We start from the raw sequence: 6,172 nt of genomic DNA on the forward strand, positions 1-6,172 counted from the left end.
TAAAGCTGTCGCTGCTGTGAAGGTTCTAGGTGACATCACAAATCCCTATGGTTACATACACAACAAAGCTGGGTTGTTGTTGTTTACACTCTGCAAGGCCTGTGGAAGTGAGTGACATCATAGCACTGTAGTTCTGAGGGTTCTAGATGGATGCAACAATCTCCTGTTGCTTCTATGAAGGCCATAATAGACGACATCACCAAACAGCTCCATAGTCACATACACAGCAAAGGAGAGATGTTGTTTACACCTAGTGATGTCAGTGGTATTGAGTGACATCACAGCACAGTGCTAAGGCTCCTGGGCCTGGACACAGCAGCGGCTGCAATATCTCAACGGAGAATACGTTTATATATATGTGTGTGTGTGCGCGTATATATATATATATATATATATATATATATATATATATATTTCTCCGCCGAAATCACTTTTAAACCCATTTCCACCTTTTTTTCCCTTCTCTTCCTCTTACTTTTTTTTCACGTTTTTTTACGTTTTTCTCCTTTTCGCCTCTTTTCTGGGCGTATTATTCTTCTTTTTCTTCTTTTTTTTCGTCTAATGCATACCCCATCAGTGCAGCAATGCTTATTCAATACCGCCAGCAGATGGAGACACTGGGGGATAATTTTCTAAGGATTTATACTGATTTTTCCTGTCTGAATTTGTCGCACAGAAAGTTGCAGGCCAAATATGTGTGACATTTCTGCGACTTTAGCTTCTAGAGCATTTTTACAACATTATACATAGGTGCTGAATACATAAAAAGCGACTGTTCAGCGACAGACAAGTCGCATCGGCTGAAAGTAGGCCAGAATGTCAGTCCATGTTGGAGCAGGTTTAGATACAGTCTAAAGTATAGATCTCAAAGTCTGTGCACAGAATTTAGCAAGGGCCTCGCACCTTCTGATGCATCAGGTAGGTGCACAATAGCATAGCCTAACCCTCTGTACTTTGGTCTATATTGATGCGGGACATAGACAGCCAGCTGATGACCAATCCATTAGTGCAATGGATGGCTGGAAGCATTTGTCTTTGCCTTTGCAATACCACAGAAGCAATGCATGGTCAATGTACAGCAATGACACACCTGTGTGAACAGCCAGGAGACCCCCCCCCCCCCCCATGTTATGTTACATAGTTACATAGTTAGTACGGTCGAAAAAAGACATATGTCCATCAAGTTCAACCAGGGAATTAAGGGGTAGGGGTGTGGCGCGATATTGGGGAAGGGATGAGATTTTATATTTCTTCATAAGCATTAATCTTATTTTGTCAATTAGGAACATTCAGCACCCACCCGCTATCAAGGCAGCTGCCTATCATGTCATGCCCTACCTGCAAAGGTGTGCTGGCTACTCAAATGATCCAATTAAGGAGGCCATTTAGTCAGCAGCAGCAGAAGTCCTGTGCCTGGATGCTCCAACAGCGGCCAGACACAAGCAGAAGCAGAAGCAGCAGAAGCAGCAGCAGCACCACCTTTTGTTTTTTGGCTGCAGCAGCAGCAAGGCCCACAGGGCTGGCTAGCTGGCTAGCCAGCAAGCAGGTAGCAATGAAAGTAGGAATCTTTCTTTTTAACCCTGTAAGGGGGTGGTGCACTGTACCCGAAGATACTGCCATATCGGGTCAATGCATAGGGCAACGGAAGCAAGCTTCGAAATCGGCCCCCGTTCTCAAAAATCCATTTAATATATGGTCCCCAGATAGGGGACGTATCAGATATTAAACTGATAAGAACAGATACTACACTTGATCTTAGCCAAAAGGCCGAGAAGCGATAACCGTGAAAGGGGCGGGCCCAACAAGGTGCCCTTCATGGGCACTATCACTGCTTGCTGTCAGGGAGGCTGCCAGACAATTTTCCATGCACACTCTGGGCTGGGGGGCAGTCAACCACCAGTACACACAGCAGAACCTAAACCCATACCATTATTGCTAAGCAGCAAGACAGGGGCCCATTGCACTCCCACGGGGCCTTTTTAAATGCAATCCATAACCCGGATTTGCCAGGAACCCTTCTTACTCCTCCTACTTGCATGTGACACTGGGCTTAGGATCTGCATAGGAAACACACACACAAGCACACACCTACCTTTGTTGCCTGCAGATGCCTCCTTGGCTGTCCCCAAACGGTATCAAACCAACACCCACGGGAAGCTGTAAGCATAGAGGACATGCCTGCACCCCATTGGACTTACCTGTGTGGGTTAAATCCGGGTTATTTGACAACCTATGGCGGTGATGGTTCTGCTCAGGCAGAGCAGTGCTGATGCTCCTCATAAAGCTGTCGCTGCTGTGAAGGTTCTAGGTGACATCACAAATCCCTATGGTTACATACACAACAAAGCTGGGTTGTTGTTGTTTACACTCTGCAAGGCCTGTGGAAGTGAGTGACATCATAGCACTGTAGTTCTGAGGGTTCTAGATGGATGCAACAATCTCCTGTTGCTTCTATGAAGGCCATAATAGACGACATCACCAAACAGCTCCATAGTCACATACACAGCAAAGGAGAGATGTTGTTTACACCTAGTGATGTCAGTGGTATTGAGTGACATCACAGCACAGTGCTAAGGCTCCTGGGCCTGGACACAGCAGCGGCTGCAATATCTCAACGGAGAATACGTTTATATATATGTGTGTGTGTGCGCGTATATATATATATATATATATATATATATATATATATATATATATATATATATTTCTCCGCCGAAATCACTTTTAAACCCATTTCCACCTTTTTTTCCCTTCTCTTCCTCTTACTTTTTTTTCACGTTTTTTTACGTTTTTCTCCTTTTCGCCTCTTTTCTGGGCGTATTATTCTTCTTTTTCTTCTTTTTTTTCGTCTAATGCATACCCCATCAGTGCAGCAATGCTTATTCAATACCGCCAGCAGATGGAGACACTGGGGGATAATTTTCTAAGGATTTATACTGATTTTTCCTGTCTGAATTTGTCGCACAGAAAGTTGCAGGCCAAATATGTGTGACATTTCTGCGACTTTAGCTTCTAGAGCATTTTTACAACATTATACATAGGTGCTGAATACATAAAAAGCGACTGTTCAGCGACAGACAAGTCGCATCGGCTGAAAGTAGGCCAGAATGTCAGTCCATGTTGGAGCAGGTTTAGATACAGTCTAAAGTATAGATCTCAAAGTCTGTGCACAGAATTTAGCAAGGGCCTCGCACCTTCTGATGCATCAGGTAGGTGCACAATAGCATAGCCTAACCCTCTGTACTTTGGTCTATATTGATGCGGGACATAGACAGCCAGCTGATGACCAATCCATTAGTGCAATGGATGGCTGGAAGCATTTGTCTTTGCCTTTGCAATACCACAGAAGCAATGCATGGTCAATGTACAGCAATGACACACCTGTGTGAACAGCCAGGAGACCCCCCCCCCCCATGTTATGTTACATAGTTACATAGTTAGTACGGTCGAAAAAAGACATATGTCCATCAAGTTCAACCAGGGAATTAAGGGGTAGGGGTGTGGCGCGATATTGGGGAAGGGATGAGATTTTATATTTCTTCATAAGCATTAATCTTATTTTGTCAATTAGGAACATTCAGCACCCACCCGCTATCAAGGCAGCTGCCTATCATGTCATGCCCTACCTGCACAGGTGTGCTGGCTACTCAAATGATCCAATTAAGGAGGCCATTTAGTCAGCAGCAGCAGAAGTCCTGTGCCTGGACGCTCCAACAGCGGCCAGACACAAGCAGAAGCAGAAGCAGCAGAAGCAGCAGCAGCACCACCTTTTGTTTTTTGGCTGCAGCAGCAGCAAGGCCCACAGGGCTGGCTAGCTGGCTAGCCAGCAAGCAGGTAGCAATGAAAGTAGGAATCTTTCTTTTTAACCCTGTAAGGGGGTGGTGCACTGTACCCGAAGATACTGCCATATCGGGTCAATGCATAGGGCGACGGAAGCAAGCTTCGAAATCGGCCCCCGTTCTCAAAAATCCATTTAATATATGGTCCCCAGATAGGGGACGTATCAGATATTAAACTGATAAGAACAGATACTACACTTGATCTTAGCCAAAAGGCCGAGAAGCGATAACCGTGAAAGGGGCGGGCCCAACAAGGTGCCCTTCATGGGCACTATCACTGCTTGCTGTCAGGGAGGCTGCCAGACAATTTTCCATGCACACTCTGGGCTGGGGGGCAGTCAACCACCAGTACACACAGCAGAACCTAAACCCATACCATTATTGCTAAGCAGCAAGACAGGGGCCCATTGCACTCCCACGGGGCCTTTTTAAATGCAATCCATAACCCGGATTTGCCAGGAACCCTTCTTACTCCTCCTACTTGCATGTGACACTGGGCTTAGGATCTGCATAGGAAACACACACACAAGCACACACCTACCTTTGTTGCCTGCAGATGCCTCCTTGGCTGTCCCCAAACGGTATCAAACCAACACCCACGGGAAGCTGTAAGCATAGAGGACATGCCTGCACCCCATTGGACTTACCTGTGTGGGTTAAATCCGGGTTATTTGACAACCTATGGCGGTGATGGTTCTGCTCAGGCAGAGCAGTGCTGATGCTCCTCATAAAGCTGTCGCTGCTGTGAAGGTTCTAGGTGACATCACAAATCCCTATGGTTACATACACAACAAAGCTGGGTTGTTGTTGTTTACACTCTGCAAGGCCTGTGGAAGTGAGTGACATCATAGCACTGTAGTTCTGAGGGTTCTAGATGGATGCAACAATCTCCTGTTGCTTCTATGAAGGCCATAATAGACGACATCACCAAACAGCTCCATAGTCACATACACAGCAAAGGAGAGATGTTGTTTACACCTAGTGATGTCAGTGGTATTGAGTGACATCACAGCACAGTGCTAAGGCTCCTGGGCCTGGACACAGCAGCGGCTGCAATATCTCAACGGAGAATACGTTTATATATATGTGTGTGTGTGCGCGTATATATATATATATATATATATATATATATATATATATATATATATATATATATTTCTCCGCCGAAATCACTTTTAAACCCATTTCCACCTTTTTTTCCCTTCTCTTCCTCTTACTTTTTTTTCACGTTTTTTTACGTTTTTCTCCTTTTCGCCTCTTTTCTGGGCGTATTATTCTTCTTTTTCTTCTTTTTTTTCGTCTAATGCATACCCCATCAGTGCAGCAATGCTTATTCAATACCGCCAGCAGATGGAGACACTGGGGGATAATTTTCTAAGGATTTATACTGATTTTTCCTGTCTGAATTTGTCGCACAGAAAGTTGCAGGCCAAATATGTGTGACATTTCTGCGACTTTAGCTTCTAGAGCATTTTTACAACATTATACATAGGTGCTGAATACATAAAAAGCGACTGTTCAGCGACAGACAAGTCGCATCGGCTGAAAGTAGGCCAGAATGTCAGTCCATGTTGGAGCAGGTTTAGATACAGTCTAAAGTATAGATCTCAAAGTCTGTGCACAGAATTTAGCAAGGGCCTCGCACCTTCTGATGCATCAGGTAGGTGCACAATAGCATAGCCTAACCCTCTGTACTTTGGTCTATATTGATGCGGGACATAGACAGCCAGCTGATGACCAATCCATTAGTGCAATGGATGGCTGGAAGCATTTGTCTTTGCCTTTGCAATACCACAGAAGCAATGCATGGTCAATGTACAGCAATGACACACCTGTGTGAACAGCCAGGAGACCCCCCCCCCCCCCCCCCATGTTATGTTACATAGTTACATAGTTAGTACGGTCGAAAAAAGACATATGTCCATCAAGTTCAACCAGGGAATTAAGGGGTAGGGGTGTGGCGCGATATTGGGGAAGGGATGAGATTTTATATTTCTTCATAAGCATTAATCTTATTTTGTCAATTAGGAACATTCAGCACCCACCCGCTATCAAGGCAGCTGCCTATCATGTCATGCCCTACCTGCACAGGTGTGCTGGCTACTCAAATGATCCAATTAAGGAGGCCATTTAGTCAGCAGCAGCAGAAGTCCTGTGCCTGGACGCTCCAACAGCGGCCAGACACAAGCAGAAGCAGAAGCAGCAGAAGCAGCAGCAGCACCACCTTTTGTTTTTTGGCTGCAGCAGCAGCAAGGCCCACAGGGCTGGCTAGCTGGCTAGCCAGCAAGCAGGTAGCAATGAAAGTAGGAATCTTTCTTTTTAACCCTGTAAGG

General features: G+C 45.3%; 2 non-coding genes across 2 annotated transcripts; both read right to left on the minus strand.

The window, feature by feature from the left end:
• Nucleotides 1–1,588: 1,588 nt before the first annotated feature.
• LOC130344912 (U2 spliceosomal RNA) lies at nucleotides 1,589–1,779 on the minus strand. Its single transcript, XR_008883713.1, has one exon. It is a non-coding gene; the product is annotated as a U2 spliceosomal RNA (small nuclear RNA).
• A 2,097-nt stretch (nucleotides 1,780–3,876) lies between these two features.
• LOC130344938 (U2 spliceosomal RNA) lies at nucleotides 3,877–4,067 on the minus strand. The gene has a single exon (XR_008883734.1). It is a non-coding gene; the product is annotated as a U2 spliceosomal RNA (small nuclear RNA).
• Nucleotides 4,068–6,172: the final 2,105 nt, after the last annotated feature.

The sequence above is a fragment of the Hyla sarda genome, unplaced genomic scaffold (genome assembly GCF_029499605.1).
Source record: "Hyla sarda isolate aHylSar1 unplaced genomic scaffold, aHylSar1.hap1 scaffold_739, whole genome shotgun sequence".
NCBI classification, from domain to species: domain Eukaryota; kingdom Metazoa; phylum Chordata; class Amphibia; order Anura; family Hylidae; genus Hyla; species Hyla sarda.